General features: G+C 37.1%; 1 protein-coding gene and 1 non-coding gene across 3 annotated transcripts in view; both read right to left on the bottom strand.

Moving 5' to 3' along the window:
• The window catches only part of GABRG3 (gamma-aminobutyric acid type A receptor subunit gamma3), a 926,944-nt gene that overhangs the window by 170,501 nt on the left and 735,171 nt on the right, over positions 1-21,272 (bottom strand). The gene's annotated exons all lie outside the window — the stretch shown is intronic.
• Positions 1,142-1,202, bottom strand: MIR1805 (microRNA mir-1805). Its single transcript, NR_127560.1, has one exon. It is a non-coding gene; the product is annotated as a microRNA mir-1805 (primary transcript).

Raw genomic sequence — 21,272 nt, 5'->3', positions numbered from 1 at the left:
TAAAGATTTTATATCTTAACAAGATATATCCTAGGTTTATAAATGGGTAGGGTTATAGCTGGTTAAGGGGGAGTTGTAAGATATTTTAAAGCTAATAATATGGCCCCTCCATTTATATTTCAACCCCTATATCTTGTGTTCCTGTTATAAGTCAGAGTTTATTTCTCTACATTCTCCATTTTTGAAACAGATGCCTAGTTAGGCTTCCTTCAAGTGCAGTTGGTGTGATGACAGACTGAGTTTGCAAAATATTTCTTGACATTTTGTGAAAGCTTCTGAAAAATGGAATTATATACTATCAGAAAAGGTACCCTAAAGTTTACTCAAAGTTGTTCTTTCCCATGACATCAGGTCAATAGCGAAGAATTTGGCAAATGTCTCTACTGAAATCTGTTTAGAGTAAATTATACTTCAACTGAATGTGTGATTGTCCTGAAATTGCAATATAAAACTGACTTTTGTGTGGCTGGTTTCAAAATTATTCCATGTGGTCAGTATTATCATAGATTTCAGGGTTAAACTGAGGATAAAGGTAATTGTTGCACAAATGCAATTTTCTCATGCCTCATTTATTGTGTCACTAGAGACTACTTTTCTTCTTCTTCCTCCTCCTTTTTTCTTTTTCTCCTTTCTTCTTTTTCTTCTTCTTCTTCATATTGTCTTCTTCCTTCTTCTTCTTCCTTCTCTCCTTCCTCTTCCTCCTTCTCGTTTTTCTTTTTTTTCTTCTTTCTTCCAGCATTCTTTTCTGTTTTTAATGACCAGAGCTAGAAGTATCAAAACACTCTGACAATTTTAAAGAATTTATCATGCAGTTTTGCTCACAATACATATTGTTCCATAGTGTGAGTCCTAAAAGCTGGACAGAAACACTAGATAGGGTGACTATGATCTGTTTGTTGCAAAACATTCTTTCCCTATCACAAGTTCAACCATTCAAACTTAAGACAAAAGTTACAGAAGAAAAAAATAAAGCTGTCTCTCTCTCATGTCAGACATGCTCAGCTTAGATTCTTCCATCATCTGTCTCTCTCATTCCCACATTAGCCGCAAAGTACCTTGCCATGCAGATAAGCAGAGCACATCCTCCCTACACTGATTGTGTTGCTGGTTGTTTCTTAGAGAGTGAGATGAGGAAGTTCGGGGAGCTGTAGTGTTCCAATACAGGTGTGTACATGCAGAGCTCTGTTTGAAAGGCTACAACTCCCAGAATCCATCCTTTCAATTCTTTCCCATACTGTTGCTGAAGCAGGATGACACCTGTGGCAGGAAAACATTTGGGCAAATAAGAATGGTTAGTATAAAACAAAATCAAACCTGGGCCACTTTTGCTAAAGGGTCATTTCTCCAAAGGTATTAAATCCTAAACTAGGAAAATTGTATTTATTGAATAATTGTCTTCTCCATGGAATTTCCACTGACCCCTCTTGATCTAAAGGAAGAAAACTAAACTGTTGTAATTAGATTGACACTTACATACATTCTTGACTTATTACCCAATCACTTCATGTATAAAACTCTGTCTTCCCAATGACACTATAAATGCCTAAAAGGTAGGTAATCAGTCAATGTGAATTTTTAAAGACTACTATGTATTAGGCAGTGTGCTAAGAACTGGGGATACAAAGAAAAGCAAAAGATATCTCCACTGATAAAAAGTTCCCAATCAAATGGGGGAAACAGCACATAAACTATGTGTAAACTATATATATATATATATATATATATATATATATATATATATATATATATATATGTATATATGTATATATGTGTGTGTGTGTGTGTGTCTGTGTGTGTATGTGTGTGTCTGTGTGTATGTATGGCATATTGGTTTGCCTTTTGAAGATATTTATTCATACTCTCAAAACACTAAGCTACCATATCATCTTTTATACAATGACTATTTTCAATGGAATGGTGAACCTGAAACTATGAAACCAATTCAGAGACGAATTAGAAAAGGAAAGTTAACATTACTTTTTAATTCCTTGGTTCCTATTCATATCCATATTATTATCATTGTCCTAAAGTACAATGTTTGCTTGCTATCTTGTGACCTTCCTCTCTTGGGAAGGTGAACATCAACTATACTGATAGTCAAACAATTTTTGCCAGGATTCTCTTCTCAAGTGACTGATAGTCATAGCCATGGTGCCCTGGATTTTGAGTGTTTTTCCTTTCAGTTAACGTGATTCATAGGTCAGTGAGAAGGAGAAGTGAGAGATACCTAGGTAGTGAATAAATGAAAGGTTTTATAGGATTCACAGAAATGAAGATCATACTGAAATTTTAGGGGGAACAATGGTCTTCTTAGAATTTACCTTACACTTGAATTTGAGAAAGCTTTGCCCAGAACACATTTTCCAAATTTTATATTTGTGCTTAACTCTCTCTTAGTTTCACATTTTCAAAACTGAGAAAAGACAGTTAGAGAAGAGCCAGGTTTAGATGGATATGTAAATGGAGATGTAAACCCAGTGGGAAAGGTACCTTGTATATTATAGATACTTAATAAATTTTATTGACTGAAAAAAAATACACACACACACACACACACTAAACTGATATTATCAGCAGATTGAAGGCATTAGCATTAAGGACCAAAAGGAAAGAAACTGTAGAATGTATTTTATCTGGGACTTGGAGGAAGTTAGGAAAGACAGGAGGTAGAACTGAGAAGGGAGTTACACAAGGGAAAGACAGTGAAAATACTTGGGAGTTCGAAGATGGAATGTCTTGTTTGAAGAATAGCAAGCAGACCAATATCAGTGAATCAGTGTTGGGATTGAAGTATGGAAGAGGCATGCATGCAAAGGACAGAAGCTGGAAATGGATCAGCTGTCAGTCAAATGAAGATTCCATTTGGAATATTACTGGGAAAATCAGTTAGGAGACAAACAAATGGTGACTGATTTTCTGGGACTTGGCTGAGGGCTTTTTGGCTGATGGTGGTGACTTTGAAGGAAGAAGCTGGGTTTATCTCCGGGACTTGGGATAATCAAGTTGGAGGTGGCCTCACTGATCTGAAGGCAGAAGAAGGACAATAGTCTATATATATCTCTCTGACTTGCTCTGTTTCATGGTAGTGACTGAATTGCCATTTCTCTCAATATCCTCCAATCTAAGACTCACTCTAGATAATAGGGAAATCCCAACCCTCTTACCTCCATCTTCCATCTTATCCTGTTTTCCCCAATAAACCCTTACTTGAGATAAAGAAGAGAAAAGAGTATTTCCTCTAAAACATCATAGCTCATCCTGAGTGACTTAGAAGGAGGCAAAAGAAGGGGGAAGGGGAAACTAAAGGGAAGAAGAGGGGGGGAAGAGAGATTAGAAGAGGGAAGAAGGGAAGTATAAAAAGGTGGTGAGAGAGAGAGTGCAGAGTCAAAGATAAAACTTATATTATGAACCTGGATAAATCAGAGAATGATGGGACCCTAAACAATGACAAGGAGATTAGGAAGAGCTAAAAGGCTTGGGAGGAAATATGAGTTGAATTTTGCTCATGTGAGTTTTTTAGGATATTTATTGGAAATAAAGGTCAAGGAAAGATTGAGCAAGCACTTCTAATATATAAAACCCAGAGATTATATGAGTTTCCTAGGAGAAGAGGTCTCTGTCATATAGTAGAGAAAAGATTGGAGAAGAATGAAGAAGGGATTATTAAATATTAAAGTGGATATTTCCAGAATTGTACTAAAAGAGGTTATCTCTTCAACTGGAGTTCCCATACAAATGAACAATGAAATCACGTCTGAGAAGAAGGGAGGTTAAGACAGGGAGAAGAAGAGGAAAGAAAGGAAGAGAAAAAATATACCCAGGGTGTACAAGTGAAAAGAAAAGGTGGGAGATAGATGAAATATGAGAGTTTAGATTCTTTATAATTTTCATTGCGAAAAAGATTACTTCACCTTTAGCAATTTTATAATAGATTCCTCTCCTCCATTGATATAACTGTTTTCCTTCCATGGGCACAAAAACATGTCTCTAGAAGCTGGAGTTGTTGAGAAAATAAACATTTATTAGGCAACAACTACATGCCAGGCACCATGTTAAAAGTTGAGTATTTGAAAAAAGGTAAAAGACAGTTATTGTTTGTACACATAAAAAACAATAATGTATGATGATCAACTGTGACTGACTTAATTATTATCAATGAAGCAAGGATATAGAACAACTACAGGAGATTCATGACACAAAAAATGGATCTCTACTATCATAGAAGGAACAGAAGGATTCTGAATGCAGATCGAAACATACCATTCTTTACTTTATGTCTTCCATGAATTTTTGTCTATTGTAAGTAATATATGTTTTCTTTCACAACATGATGAACATGGAAATACATAAGATAATATATGTACAACCTATATCATATTTTTTTTAACTTCTTGGGAAGAAGGAAAGAGTAGGAGAGAGACAATATGAATTGCAAAATATCAGAAAATGTATATTAAGAAATTGCATTAACATAAAATATGGAAAAATATAAAAATAAAGTTCTTGCCTGCAAATTGCTCACAATTTAATGGAAGAGATGACAGTATTCTCCAAAGTTTTAGGCAAATATGATTCCAAAATCAGGCTTTAATTAACAGGTACTTTGTTCTACATGCATTTTATATTATTCAATTACTCCTTAGTTATATTCTATTGGTAATATAATTCTCAAGAACAACATAAGGTAGCAGAAACAGTATGAAGAGATCGTTGATGGGATTTTGTCTATTTTGTGCTATTCGAAAACCAAGAATATTAGACAACTGTGAAGAAATTGATAGTGATATTGTTAACCATAGCAGCCTTAACTAGACTTAAGAGCCATTAGAACTTTAAACAGCCTGAGAAATAACTTCCTTTAAATGGCCATCCCACTTTTTCCTCCTTTTTCTATTCATCTTTTTTTCAAGGAATATTTTGTATTAATCTTATCTACTTCCATAATGCTTTCAGCAGAGAGTTAGTTTCCAATAAATACTTATTGATGGATTAGTTTACTCAAAGCAAAATGGATTAAATCAGCATGTCTTTGCCTCACAAAAATCATACTTATGAAGAATTAGCACAACCTTTTAAAATGGGAGAAAGGGGCTGTGATTATTGATAGGTATCCCTGTAAAAAACAATAGCATTATGAAGCAAATTGTGGCAGTATTAGCTAGAAAGGCAAGATAGTGCACTATAAATAATGTCAGGACAACTTGCATTCAAAAACTGCCTCTGAAATTTACTAATTCTGCAACCATGGTTAATCTATAACACCCTATTGAAAGTTTATCTGCCTCTGTTATGAAATGGAGATAATTATGCTTGAAGTATCTGTTTTATTTATGTATTTTAATTATTTGTTCATATATTTATTAGAATTCAATAAAATTATATATCCATTTGATAACCTCAAAACAGTATAAAAGTATTACATATTAATAGGCAAATGTCACTGAGTTCACAGAAATATTCAATTGTGAACTTCTGGGTAATGGAGACAGTAGAAATATATAAATGCAAGGGATTTGACAAGAAATAAACCTGATGTGAATTGTATCTGCAATGTTTCCTATATAGTTAGTAGCATGCTATTTGGCAGCTGGTATTTGGGATATTTACTTAGAGTAATGTGTTGGGGATATGAGTGGGTGGGTTTTGTAATGTGTTTAAGAATCATTCCATTTAGATAAATATTAACATTAGGGAGAATTAGCCATAAATCCCAAGTACATTGTCTAGACTCTAACAATATGTGGTTGATTTAATCATTTTTACCACCAGTGTCAACATATATAAATTTTCAGTGGGTATTTTTATTGCCCATCCTTTTATGTCATTATGCATCCAAGCATCCCAGGATTTTTTGTGGGGTTCTATTTCAGGAATATTATTCAGAACAGGACTTGAAAAATGAATGAAAAAGTCAGTTATAAACCAAGTTTCTTCTTCCTTCTTTCCTTCCTTCCCTCCTTCCTTCCTTCCTTCCTTCCTTCCTTCCTTCCTTCCTTCCTTCCTTCCTTCCTTCCTTCCTTCCTTCCTTCCTTCCTTCCTTCCTTTCTTCCTTTCTACCTCAAGAGCTGAATGACTAAGTTCCTTCCCCTATTTGTTAGGAAATTTAAGGAAGACAATTACAAACAATCTAGGCTTTCCCACTGTTTGGAAATTACAAATTCAGTAATTTAAAGAAGATTTCAAATTTCCATGTTTAGCACTGGCACAGTTATGGTTTCAACTTCATTTCTATATTTAAGGTAAAGGGCTACAGTGTGTAGTTTTTTTTTTCTTTCAAGGTTCCATAGGAAGCATGAAAATATATTCAAAGCTTGACCCTCAATGCTACTGGAATGTCTCAGCTTCACTTCTGAGGTGAATTCAAAGAAAGAGAGGAAGTTGGACTAGTCACTCCTCTTGCAGCAAAAGATTGGAAAGAGTCAAAGTCCTGAGGACTAAAAGCCATGGCTCTTTGAAGTAGCCACATTCATTATAAGGCTAAGTGGCTCCACAGTTTCCCCATCAGAAAGTATTTCAACTGAGTGGGGGAAAGGAATACGAGTTGAATTAGAGCTTCTGAGCATACAGCCTCTCCTGACAGACATATACAATGTGACTTTGTAAAAGGGAAGCCATTCTCCCTGAGCTTTGATGTTATGTCTTGTTTTTCTTTTGAGAATAGTCTCATTTTGTTCCATTCCCCTGACTAGTCTGACCTCTAGCAGCCTGTCAATTGGAAGAAAGCTCTTGGCTTTATAGAATCTTATTCTTTCATTTGTCAGGCTAAGATATAAAAAGGTTGTCTGCTTTGCCACCTACCCCAGGTCAAGGTTTTGGTTTATCTGACTTGGCAGAGAACTAATAATAGTAGTAATAGCAATAGTAGTAATAAAATTGGCAGTACTCAGTGTTAATAGCGATAGTACCAATAGCGAGCATTTATGAATCACTATATAGCTGGCAAAATACTTTAAATATGTTATCACATTTGATCCATGAAGCAACGCTGTGAGGGAGGTTCAAATGGAGTGAGAAAACTGACCTGGGGAGCTGGATCCCAAACATATAGAAGGAGAAACATTTTTTCCATTTTTGAAGACTTGGCAACAGCAAGGGAATGGCATATATACTATTTAGCATGAAAAGAATCTTTTCTTTCTGGGTCTCAGAAGGCATCTAATATTGTTCTAGGTCTAATGTGGATTTTCTTGGCAATGATTATTGATTTGAGATCTTTATTCCAGAGGAGTGCTGGGAGCCCCATGTACTTTTTAAGATTTGGATGATGTTAAGTTTGTTTCTGTAGGGGATTGGGGAGTGGGAGATATGGGGACTGCCGTACCTTCCATCCCCTGAGTGATATGGAATGTGACAAGCAACAGTTTAATTCCTTGTTGGTCATGTAGTGGGGAAAGGAAAATGGAATTGTTGAATGCATTTCAAATATCATTTGATTTTCTTTTGAATCACTGGACATTCCTTCTGAGGAACATGCTGAGCTTTGGTCCTTCCAAGTCCTCTATACTTGGGTCCCACTCTAGTGATACATTTGCCTTGGGCATTTCAAGTAAACTCCTTCATAAATTGCCCATACAAACAAATGATTCTTGTTGGTCCACCAGTTTTGTTTAGCCCCTGTCAATCATCCCTTTCCCCTTCATGAGGATGCCATATCAAAGAATATTGGCTTTCAAGTAGCAAGAGCTGCTCACACTGTCAATTTTATTTTTTATTTATTCATTTTTAAACCCTTGCCGTCTGTCTTAGAATTAATACTGTGTATTGGTTCCAAGGCAGAAGAGTGGTAAGGGCTAGGCAATGGGGGTTAAGTGACTTGCCTAAGGTCACACAGCTAGGAAGTAGCTGAGGTCAGATTTGAATCCAGGACCTCCTGTGGCTCTAAATCCACTGAACTACCCAGCTGCCCCCTCAGTTGATTTTAAAGAGAGAAAAAAAAAAGTTCTATTCTTTCTTTGTTTTTAAATGTAAGGCTTAGGACTTCTTTGGAATTCATGTGTGAGAAGGCAATTTTGTTACCCCTACTCTACCCCATCTTCCCACAAATAGCAGCCATGTTCCTGCCCACACAAGTGTATTGGTTAATCTTAGTTTGGATCTCAAAGCCAAACCTGCCTTTTCCACCCTAGTAGTTATCATGGGACCTTGAGAGTTTCTGGGATCCTCATTAGGTGCCTGTTATTCTATGGGAATGACACTTCTCAGAGAAGATGCTTACCCACAGAAAGATGACCATAAGCCAGACCCCAGTTTTTTGAGTAATATGAGCTTTGAGATATTTTAACACTACAGGAGATGAAGATATAATTTAACTAACCCCTGATTGTGAAGATTAAATTGTAACCCCTGACCATTTTTAGATTTAATCACCAAAAGTTTAAATGTCCTATTTAAAGTTGAGTGGGGAGATCTGCCCATTTTTAGATTTAATCACCAAAGGTATAAATACCCCATTCACACATGAATGGGGGAGGTCTGTGACTCACATGTGCAATAGTGGGTGATGAATCAGAATTAAAACTGACTGCCCCTGGGCAATCCTAAAGCAAAACCTCAACTGTGATTTGTAGACGTAAAATTAGGGGAAGTCACAGGAAGTGACACAAAAGAGTCTTTAAAAGTGAGTTACAGAGGACTTCCGGTTAAGATGGCAGCTTAGAGAAAGCTGAAGTTCAGATCTCCGGAAAACCCTTCCCGACCGATCTCAAACTAGAAGCTCCTAAGGCGCCTAAATTCAAAACGATCAACAGCACAGACCCTGGGAACCCTCCTCCTGGACCTGGACCCGGTTCAAAAGGTACAGCTCCCCTTAAAAGCCAGAACCCGAGATCCCTCGGACCTCAGGGGTAGGAGAGCAGAGTCCAAGGCTCCCGGAAGCGGCAGCCGCGCCGGGCTCAGAGAGCAGGGTCTGAGGAACAACAACCCTCAGGGTCTTCTACCCAAGTCCCAGTCCAGGTGAAAGTTACTGCCTGGGGCTTCCGCTGCAGAGAGCCAGTCGGTCCGGGTGAAAGTTACTGCCTGGGGCCTCCGCTGCAAAGAGCTGGTCAAAACAACAGCAACCCTCAGGGCGGGCAAGACAGCCTCACGGGCTGGATCCTGCTATCCAAGTCTCAGTGAAAGTCTGTGCTCTCGGAGCTTGGGGAAGCGGCAGCCCATCCCCCCGCAGGCCGACGAAACAGCCTCACGGCCAGCGATTCTGAAGGCAACTTCCGGAAATCGAGCCAGGGGGAGAGTGTGGCCTCGTGGTCCGACCCTTCCATTCCAGTTCCAGTGAGGCATATTCAGTTTAACCCAGGGAACGCTCATAGAACCAACATCTGCCCAGGACTAAAGCCTCTGATCACCAGACAAAGACAAGAAAAGCCAATCCTCCACGTTCAGAGATGACAAACTCCACAGAAGCACCGAAGCCCCAAAATACCAAGAAAAATAAGAAGAAAGGGGCGACTCTGGACACATTCTATGGAGCCAAAATACAAAATACAGAGCAGATAGAAGAAGATATACAAGAAAATTCTCCAAAATCCTCCAAAGGAAATAGAAACTCTCCACAAACCCATGAAGAATTTGAATCAGAAAGGACCAAAAAGATGGAAGCCCTCTGGGAGGAAAAGTGGGAAATGATGCAAAAGAAATTCACGCATCTACAAAACCAGTTTGACCAAACTGTAAAAGAAAACCAGGCTTTAAAGCAAGAACTAATAAAGCAAAGCCAAAACACCAAGAAATTAGAAGAGAACATAAAATATCTCACCGACAAGGTGATAGATCTGGAAAACAGGGGGAGAAGAGAAAATTTAAGAATAATTGGACTCCCAGAAAAGCCAGAAATAAACACCAAACTGGACATGGTGATACAAGATATAATCAAAGAAAATTGCCCAGAGATTCTAGAACAAGGGGGCAATACATCCACTGACAGAGCTCACAGAACACCTTCTACACTAAACCCCCAAAAGACAACTCCCAGGAATGTAATTGCCAAATTCCAAAGCTATCAAACAAAAGAAAAAATCCTACAGGAAGCCAGAAAAAGACAATTTAGATATAAAGGAATGCCAATCAGGGTCACACAAGACCTTGCAAGTTCTACTCTGAATGATCGTAAGGCATGGAACATGATCTTCAGAAAGGCCAGAGAGCTGGGTCTCCAACCAAGAATCAGCTACCCAGCAAAACTGACTATATACTTCCAAGGGAAAGTATGGGCATTCAACAAAATAGAAGACTTCCAACTTTTTGCAAAGAAAAGACCAGAGCTCTGTGGAAAGTTTGATACCGAAAATCAAAGAGCAAGGAATACCTGAAAAGGTAAATATTAAGGAAAGGGGAAAAATGTTATCTTCTTCTTTTACTCAAACTCTCTGCTATAAGGACTACATTTATATCAACCTATGTATACTAATATGTGGGGAAAATGTAATGTATAAATAGGGGGTAAAGAAAGACCAAATAGAATAATGGTTCTCACACAAAGATTCACAGGGGAAGGGGAGGGGAAGAAAACTCCTATAAGAAGGAGAGGAAGAGAGGGGGGGGGGTTTACTTAAACCTCAATCTCAGGGAAATCAACTCTGAGAGGGAAAAACATCCAGATCCATTGGGATCTTGAATTCTATCTTACCCAACAAGGGTAAGGAGAAGGGAAAACCAAGGGGGGGAGGGGGAGAGGGAGAACAAAAAGGGAGGGAAAGAGAGGGGGGAGGGGGAGGGAACAAAAAGGGAGGGACTAAAAAGGGAAACATCAAGGGAGGGGACAAGGGGGACTGATTCAAAGTAAATCACTGGACTAAAAGGTAGAGCCGAAGAAGAAAAGGTTAGAATTAGGGAAGGCAATCAAAATGCCAGGGAGTCCACAAATGACAATCATAACTTTGAACGTGAATGGGATGAACTCACCCATAAAACGTAGACGAATAGCAGAATGGATTAGAATCCAAAACCCTACCATATGTTGTCTTCAAGAAACACACATGAGGCGGGTTGACACCCACAAGGTCAGAATTAAAGGATGGAGTAAGACCTTCTGGGCCTCAACTGATAGAAAGAAGGCAGGAGTGGTAATCATGATATCTGATAAAGCCAATGCAAAAATAGACCTGATCAAAAGGGATAGGGAAGGTAATTATATTTTGTTAAAAGGGACTCTAGACAATGAGGAAATAACATTAATCAACATGTATGCACCAAATAATATAGCACCCAAATTTCTAATGGAGAAACTAGGAGAATTGAAGGAAGAAATAGACAATAAAACCATACTAGTGGGAGACTTAAACCAACCATTATCAAATTTAGATAAATCAAATCAAAAAATAAATAAGAAAGAGGTAAAAGAAGTGAATGAAATCTTAGAAAAATTAGAATTAATAGACATATGGAGAAAAATAAATAGGGATAAAAAGGAATACACCTTCTTCTCAGCACCACATGGCACATTCACAAAAATTGACCATACATTAGGTCACAGAAACATAGCACACAAATGCAAAAAAGCAGAAATAATGAATGCAGCCTTCTCAGATCACAAGGCAATAAAAATAATGATTAGTAATGGTACATGGAAAACCAAATCTAAAACCAATTGGAAATTAAACAATATGATACTCCAAAACCGTTTAGCTAAAGAAGAAATCATAGAAACAATTAATAATTTCATCAAGGAAAATGACAATGGCGAAACATCCTTTCAAACCTTTTGGGATGCAGCCAAAGCGGTAATCAGAGGCAAATTCATATCCCTGAAAGCTCATATTAACAAACAAGGGAGAGCAGAGATCAATCAATTGGAAATGCAATTGAAAAAACTCGAAAGCGATCAAATTAAAAACCCCCAGCAGAAAACCAAATTAGAAATCCTAAAAATTAAGGGAGAAATTAATAAAATCGAAAGTGATAGAACTATTGATTTAATAAATAAGACAAGAAGCTGGTACTTTGAAAAAACAAACAAAATAGACAAAGTACTGGTCAATCTAATTAAAAAAAGGAAGGAAGAAAAGCAAATTCACAGCATTAAAGATGAAAAGGGGGACAGCACCTCCAATGAGGAGGAAATTAAGGCAATCATTAGAAATTACTTTGCCCAATTATATGGCAATAAATACACCAATTTAGGAGAAATGGATGAATATATACAAAAATACAAACTGCCTAGACTAACAGAAGAGGAAATAGAATTCTTAAATAATCCCATATCAGAAATTGAAATCCATCAAGCCATCAAAGAACTTCCTAAGAAAAAATCCCCAGGGCCTGATGGATTCACCAGTGAATTCTATCAAACATTCAGAGAACAGTTAACCCCAATACTATACAAACTATTTGACATAATAAGCAAAGAGGGAGTTCTACCAAACTCCTTTTACGACACAAACATGGTACTGATTCCAAAACCAGGCAGGTCAAAAACAGAGAAAGAAAACTATAGACCAATCTCCCTAATGAATATAGATGCAAAAATTTTAAATAGGATACTAGCAAAAAGACTCCAGCAAGTGATCAGAAGGATCATTCACCATGATCAAGTAGGATTCATACCAGGGATGCAGGGCTGGTTCAACATTAGGAAAACCATCCACATAATTGACCACATCAACAAGCAAACTAGCAAGAACCACATGATTATCTCAATAGATGCAGAAAAAGCCTTTGATAAAATACAACACCCATTCCTATTAAAAACACTAGAAAGCATAGGAATAGAAGGGTCATTCCTAAAAATAATAAACAGTATATATCTAAAACCAACAGCTAATATCATCTGCAATGGGGATAAACTAGATGCATTCCCAATAAGATCAGGAGTGAAACAAGGATGCCCATTATCACCTCTACTATTTGACATTGTACTAGAAACACTAGCAGTAGCAATTAGAGAAGATAAAGAAATTGAAGGCATCAGAATAGGCAAGGAGGAGACCAAGTTATCACTCTTTGCGGATGACATGATGGTCTACTTAAAGAATCCTAGAGATTCAACCAAAAAGCTAATTGAAATAATCAACAACTTTAGCAAAGTTGCAGGATACAAAATAAACCCACATAAATCATCAGCTTTTCTATATATCTCCAACACAGCTCAGCAGCAAGAACTAGAAAGAGAAATCCCATTCAAAATCACCTTAGACAAAATAAAATACCTAGGAATCTATCTCCCAAGACAAACACAGGAACTATATGAACACAACTACAAAACACTCGCCACACAACTAAAACTAGACTTGAACAATTGGAAAAACATTAACTGCTCATGGATAGGACGAGCCAATATAATAAAAATGACCATCCTACCCAAACTTATTTATCTATTTAGTGCCATACCCATTGAACTACCAAAATACTTCTTCACTGATTTAGAAAAAACCATAACAAAGTTCATTTGGAAGAACAAAAGATCAAGGATATCCAGGGAAATAATGAAAAAAAACACATATGATGGGGGCCTTGCAGTCCCAGACCTCAAACTATATTACAAAGCAGCAGTCATCAAAACAATTTGGTACTGGCTAAGAAACAGAAAGGAAGATCAGTGGAATAGACTGGGGGAAAACGACCTCAGCAAGACAGTATACGATAAACCCAAAGATCCCAGCTTTTGGGACAAAAATCCACTATTCGATAAAAACTGCTGGGAAAATTGGAAGACAGTGTGGGAGAGACTAGGAATAGATCAACACCTCACACCCTACACCAAGATAAATTCAAAATGGGTGAGTGACTTAAACATAAAGAAGGAAACCATAAGTAAATTGGGTAAACACAGAATAGTATACATGTCAGACCTTTGGGAGGGGAAAGGCTTTAAAACCAAGCAAGATATAGAAAGAATCACAAAATGTAAAATAAATAATTTTGACTACATCAAACTAAAAAGCTTTTGTACAAACAAAACCAATATAACTAAAATCAGAAGGGAAACAACAAATTGGGAAAAAATCTTCATAGAAACCTCTGACAAAGGTTTAATTACTCATATTTATAATGAGCTAAATCAATTGTACAAAAAATCAAGCCATTCTCCAATTGATAAATGGGCAAGGGAAATGGATAGGCAGTTCTCAGATAAAGAAATCAAAACTATTAACAAGCACATGAAGAAGTGTTCTACATCTCTTATAATCAGAGAGATGCAAATCAAAACAACTCTGAGGTATCACCTCACACCTAGCAGATTGGCTAACATAACAGCAAAGGAAAGTAATGAATGCTGGAGGGGATGTGGCAAAGTAGGGACATTAATTCATTGCTGGTGGAGTTGTGAACTGATCCAACCATTTTGGAGGGCAATTTGGAACTATGCCCAAAGGGCGACAAAAGAATATCTACCCTTTGACCCAGCCATAGCACTGCTGGGTCTGTACCCCAAAGAGATAATGGACACAAAGACTTGTACAAAAATATTCATAGCTGCGCTCTTTGTGGTGGCCCAAAACTGGAAAACGAGGGGATGCCCATCAATTGGGGAATGGCTGAACAAACTGTGGTATATGTTGGTGATGGAATACTATTGTGCTCAAAGGAATAATAAAGTGGAGAAGTTCCATGGAGACTGGAACAACCTCCAGGAAGTGATGCAGAGCGAGAGGAGCAGAATCAGGAGAACATTGTACACAGAGACTAATACACTGTGGTATAATCGAACGTAATGGACTTCTCCATTAGGGGCGGTGTAATGTCCCTGAACAACTTTCAGGGATCCAGGAGAAAAAAAACACCATTCATAAGCAAAGGATAAACTATGGGAGTGGAAACACCGAGAAAAAGCAACTGCCTGAATACAGAGGTTGAGGGGACATGACAGAGGATAGACTTTAAATGAACACTCTAATGCAAATACTATCAACAAAGCAATGGGTTCAAATCAAGAAAACATCTAATGCCCAGTGGACTTACGCGTCGGCTATGGGGGGTGGGGGGAGGAAAAGAAAATGATCTATGTCTTTAACGAATAATGCTTGGAAATGATCAAATAAAATATATTAAAAAAAAAAAAAAGTGAGTTACAACTTCCTGAGTGCAGTTCTACTTGGAGTTGAACTTCTTGTGAGAGGCAGTTCTTCATTCTTTGGAGTTGAGCCTGGAGAAGAATCTGCTGACTGGACCTGAGACCTTGTTCCTGGTGAGACTATCTGTAAATATCTTCCTTTGTATTGAAACATGGTGAGTGAAAAAGCTGACTCCTTTTCTGGATTTTCTAAAGAAACTAGCCTCAGGAGAAATCTACCTCTTGGGAAAGACTTCCCCAGGTCTTTGGCTACAAGGGCCAAGGCCACTCTGGTTAAGGACTAAACTCCTTTTTCTGTGTTGAGGCAGGGGTCAGTTGAGTCAGGTTAGTGGTTAGACTAGATATCTTACCCTAACCTCTCTGATTTTCTTACTTCCCTCTTTCTATATTTTGTAAATAAATTGTGAATAAATCTCTTTTGAATAAATTAAATTCCTGGTGACCCTTTTTTTATAAATAACCCCTTTTTTCCCTTACAAGGATCAAAGTGAAGGTAACATCTATTAGTGCTTTAAGTATTTATCAGTACCTTCTCAAGGACCTTTTGAATTTTAAGCATTTCTTTTGTCATGAAGGAAACAAATATCAATCCTTTACAGTACTTTACCTTGAGTACCACTCAAGAAGAGACTTTGTTAATCCATTTTGGAGAAACCCTAGACATGAGCTGAATCTGAGCTTTGAGTAATTGGCACAGAGTTCTATTTGGGTTATGGGTGTTTAATGAGCTAGAGACTATGAGAAAAAATATTTTGACTTCTCTCTTTGGAGTTCAGACTTATACAAGACTAAACTTGGTTTATATACACACAAACCTTAGCCTACTTAGTAAGGAAGAGGGACCTAGTCCCTTTTAGTCAGTGGGTCTATAGGCAATAAACTATCTACTATTATCTGATATAGGAATAATGAGTGAACAAGACACCCAGCAAAAAGAAGTCAGGTTATAGTAGGGTTTCTTAGGCTAGCATCTAAAGATTTGTGTTTGGTAATAAAAAAAAAATAACTATAATGAACATAATTGACTTCCTTTGTTATTCTCCATATGTTATTTTAAAAATTTAAAAAGATTATTCTGAAAATGGGTGGGTATATAGCATTAAAAAAGTTGATAACTGCGAGGCCAGACATAGTAAAAGAAGCAGAGGCCCAGAGAAATTAATCAACACACACTTAAAAAATATTGGCAGGCTTAGCTCACATAGCTATTTTAGATCAGAATCCAATCCCAGAGAATTCTATGTTAATTCTTTTGTCACTGAACAACTCAGCAGTTGAGCATTTGATTGCAAAATACTGTTCAGTTCCATCAGCTGTAAAATAAGAGGGTTGGTTTATCTGATCTCTACGGTTCCCTCAGTTTTAAAATTCTATATTTCTAGAAAAGCAATATAAACTTTCTAAGAGTTCCAAAGACTTCAGTAAAGATAATTCTTCTACTTCTCTTAAAAAGGAAAATTACGCTGAAGTCTCAGAGATCACATCACTGTTTGCTAAACAAAAAGGATATTTTTCAATGATTGCTCAGAATTACTAAAAAATACTTGTCATTCTTTTGGCATTTCTGCTATATAACAGTGACTAGCCTTTCAGGCAGGGCTGTCATATTTATGATTTGGACTTGTGAGTAGGGTCCACAGTGTGTTGACAACTAAGATAGATGTCAGAATTGCAAAATCAGGTGGAATTCATCATTGAATGGGAACAACAAAAAAGTGTCAAATAATCTAATCATCAAACTGGAAGGGAGATTAGAGCTTCTTTAATCCAATCCTCTCATATTGCTACAATAAGTATACCTGAGACTAGCTTTGTACTTGATCAATGTACTTTTCATGAAGACTAAGTGCCTTTTTGGTAAGCTTTAAGTAAGCCCACATAGACACTAATGCTTGTTTCCATATTGGATAGCATGGTATAGAGTTACTCCGTGGCACAGACATCATAATCCATATGAAGTTTGATATAAATGGCATTTTCTGTTTTCTCATTAGACAAGCAAGGTGGCAGCTGCCTAGTCTAGTGGCAAACAAACTTAGACTCATAGACTGTTAATCTAAATCCCTCCATTTAGTGATGAGTCACAGATTTTAAGTAAAAAAGGACCTTGAAGGCTAGATTCCAACTTCCCCATTTTATAGATGATGAAAGTGAAGCACCTATATATCAAGTTGAATGCCCTGAGTTATGTAGCCAGGACTTAAACTCAAGTCATCCTAACTACAAGTTCAGTGCCCTATCAATTATACTACACAGAAAACTGAGGATATGCTAAATCCAAATGTCAGGGTGTTCAGAACTGAGTGACTTTAAATCTCATAAAATAGGAAAAGAAAAAGAAATGGTGCATTAGGTCACTAGTGTATGCAGAAACATTTGATCTACATGAAAAAGTAGCTGTTATTCCAACTGTTGTTGTTTAGCTACTTTTAGTTGTGCCTAACTCCTTGTGACTTCATTTGGGTTTTTCTTGGCAAAGATACTAGAATATCATTACCTTCTCCAACTCATTTTACAGATAAAGAAATGGAGGCATACAAGGTTAAGTGACCCTTGCCCAGGGTCACATAGCTAGTATCTAAGGTCATATTTGAACTGAGTAAGATGAGTCTTCCTGTCTCCAGGACTGGGGCTCTTTCATTGTGCCACCTAGCTGTCCTATTAACTTATAGCATAACTTTGTATAAAATAAAATTTATACTCACAAAAAGAGAATAAATTGCAAAATGTACATTATCCTATATCCTATATCCTATATCACCAGGTATCAAATTCAGTACCTGTTTGCCTCTTTTTTTTTTCCTAAAGTACATCTATTTACTCTACCTGCCTTCCAGAGATGGGATTATGATTTGTGGTTGTTGTCATCATTCTTCATCCTTCATTTTTTATGAGAACCAATTACATCACAAGGTGATATCTTGACTTGTATGTGAGTTGAATTTAAGTGAGGCAGAAGGCACACAATCTCTCTTCATTCTCAGAGTATGACTGAAGTCCACTGTACTTCAACTGGCAATGGCCCATGAGGTAATGGTTGATGTTGATGTTTTCAATGTGTGAATGAGCTCTAAGCACACCAAAGAGTCTGCTTCAGTTGCTCTCATGACTTTGGAACAAATTATTCTCATCCACCCATTCCATGAGGGGAAGTCTTCATGTGCTTGGAGTACACAACCCACTAACTCACCAATGAGTTTGAAGCCTGTCAACAACCCTGAAACACGTTTGGCTGTCTGCTGATATGGGTGTATGGAGTATTCAGGGAGGACTAACACTTTTGGAGTGAGGGTTTGCCAAGCTCTTTTCAGGACTGCTTATCCACCTTGGGTGTCTGCCTTTCACCCTAGTCTGTCCTTTGGCACCAAGAAGCTACTGCATGAACAAAGATCACACCTCAGTACTAGAAGTGGTTAGTTGGTCAATAAGCATTTATTAAATGAGACTGTATCCCAGGCATTGTGATAATATCTAGGTACTAAAATGTAGGGGCATTTCAGATCCCAAGCATTTCTCAAATATTGCCACATCAAAAGAAATGAGCTTAATTTGGGGCATTTGAATGGCATAAGATGGATTTTTGTCCAGAGGAAAAGTGGAATAGATAAGGAAATCTAAACTATGTCATATTAGGAATGGTCTATCCAACTGGTAATGTGTGATTTGGAGAAGAAAAGACAATGTAAATTTGATAATCACCTTCATTCATTATGTGGGTTATCTATTGTGTGGGAACTTAGACTTACTTTTATCCAAACTTGTAATTTCATCAGTCTAAGGAGGAGTCTTTTTTAATTAATTCCTCAGATTAGCCTGGGGAAGAGATAAGATCCTAGGAAGGGCCATTGTGTTGTTTAATTTGTCCCAGTGAAATGGAAAACAGTAGATTCTACATTATAGCATCCTGACCCACCATGGAATAACTTGGGTGTATGGTTGTACTGGTGCTTGGGGGAGGTTGAGGAGGAAGCAAGTCTAGAAAGTGAAACAAGATAAAGAGGAGAGAAAGTTCCCTTATTTTTGGAGTTTTGCTTATAGTATAAATAGTCCACAGTTCAAAGACAACACCCCTGTTGCAGAGATCATTTTAAAATAAACATCCAATTAAAAGTTTAGAGAATTAAATCATAATGGAGTATAAGACAGAGATTCTTTGCCTCACTAACCTATGGACCCAATGATTTCAACAAAATCCAAATGAACAAATAAAACAAAAACATTTCTTACTAGGAAAAGAAAAAATATGAGAATTGTGTAAGGTTTGCTCTTGGTTGACTTTCATTTCTCATACAAAAAGGCAATACCTTTGCTAGTAGCAATAATGATAAAATCAATTTTAATGAAATAGTTCAACTCAAAGTTTTCTTCAGAATCTTTTATTTGTAGGACTATATGTGCTTGTCATAAAAGTTAAGATGAAAAGGAGCCCTATCATTAGGGAACCTATATTTTATTGGGGTGAAGCAACATATATACATAGGTAAGTGCAAAGTGCATAGAATAAGAAGATTGCACAAAAAATTGGGGGATCAGGGATGACACTCTTTAGCAGGTGGCACCTGAATTGTTCCTTGATAGAATTGAAGGAATCTGAGAGGTTAATGTGAGAGGAGAGTGCATTCTATTTATATGGGACAGTGCATATGAAGGAGAATAGGAGAAAAACAGAATGTAAAGACTGGAGTTCAGCAAGAATAGCAGTGTATTCAAGAATCTAAAATGAGAAAGGGAGTAAAATATGAAATAATGCTATGGAAAACTAGACCATATTAAATGGAAACAGGATTCCCTTCCTCTAGATTTTTCTGTACTTCTATAGCTTGGAATTGATTTAAAGACCTCAGGGAATTGTTTTTACTTCATCTTTAGGTAGAACAATGGAGAGCATTAGCTTAATTTCCTTTAACCATATCTTGTTGATGGTATTTGTTCTCAAAAAATCAGTATAATCCCTAAGTTCTGTTGACTCAACTTTCTTCAATTCTCCTATGTTTTCTGAGTCTGTGCTAAGCTATTTTCCCCCTTTCGGTCTTCTAGAACAAGTTGTACTAAGCAAGAATCTGTCTGGGCATCCATTTATTTGATTGTGGCTGGGTTCTTCTTCTATACCTGCTAGGCTAAAGAATGCTATGATTAAACAAGAAACAAAATAGTTAATTTTTCAACAATTGAGATTGTTAAATGCAGCCTAATGAGTTCATTTTTCCCCCCTAGAGACAAAAGAAAACTCCAGGAGATTTCTGAGCAGAGTGGAGTGTTCATAAATAGGAGGTAGGTAAAAACATGGTCAGATGCAGTTAGATTACTGAGTGCATTGAGCACTGTGCTTGGAGTCCAGAGTTCAAATCCGGTCTCAGATACTTACTAGTTGTGTGTCCATGGGCAAGATACTTAACCTCTATTTGCCTTAATACACTGGAGAATGGAATGGCAGACCATTCCATTATCTTTTTAAAGAAAACACCAAAAGGGATCATGAGGAATCAGACATGACTTAACAACAACAGATAACATGGAAATAAATGGCACACAACTTAATAACACTCGTTTCCAGTTACTCTTTGTTCTTTTATGAATAGGTATTTATTTTCAAACTATGAAATATTACTAATTTTTCTGAACTTTCTCCTTACTATGGAAAGTTTCCCAGTCAGGCATTTTACACAGCTGAAATTTAGAACAATTTTGGAAAATCTGGTGACATCTGTATGTTCAGACTTTACCTGCTATCTGCTAATCTCTATCACAGCACCAAGGTGAAAGAGATGAAATCAAGTTAATCTGGTTTGATGGCAAGGATCATATTATTGCTATGGCAATGGTTAGAAGATAGAGGAGAAATATAATAAACATCTATAAATTCATGATTCCGTTCATCTTCTTGGCCCATCTTCCTATTGATCTTCTCTGTATAACTTTTCTATATTCTTTGTAAATTCATCAATCCTGCAGTAGTAATCCTTTACCTTCCTACAGCTCACTGCATAGGAATGTACACTGTGAGAAAAGGCAGTTGATGGAAAATTATTATTATTACTCTTGGGAAACCAAATTTCAGGGGAAATGCTTCAAGTCATTATGCTGATAACTGTTGGTGACTTTTTTAATATGATTATCAGGGAGATGTCAGTGAATATGGTATTCCAATACTCATTGGAATGGTAGTAAAATGCTCTGCTCTGGGCAATCTTTCCTCAGTGGTAAAGCTGGCTTGACAACTCATCCTTCTATGGATGCATGCATATATATATGCGCTTGGAGCATATAT

The sequence above is a fragment of the Monodelphis domestica genome, chromosome 8, assembly GCF_027887165.1.
Source record: "Monodelphis domestica isolate mMonDom1 chromosome 8, mMonDom1.pri, whole genome shotgun sequence".
NCBI classification, from domain to species: domain Eukaryota; kingdom Metazoa; phylum Chordata; class Mammalia; order Didelphimorphia; family Didelphidae; genus Monodelphis; species Monodelphis domestica.
The sequence above is the reverse complement of the archived record's forward strand: the minus strand, read 5'-3'. Positions and strand labels throughout refer to the sequence as shown.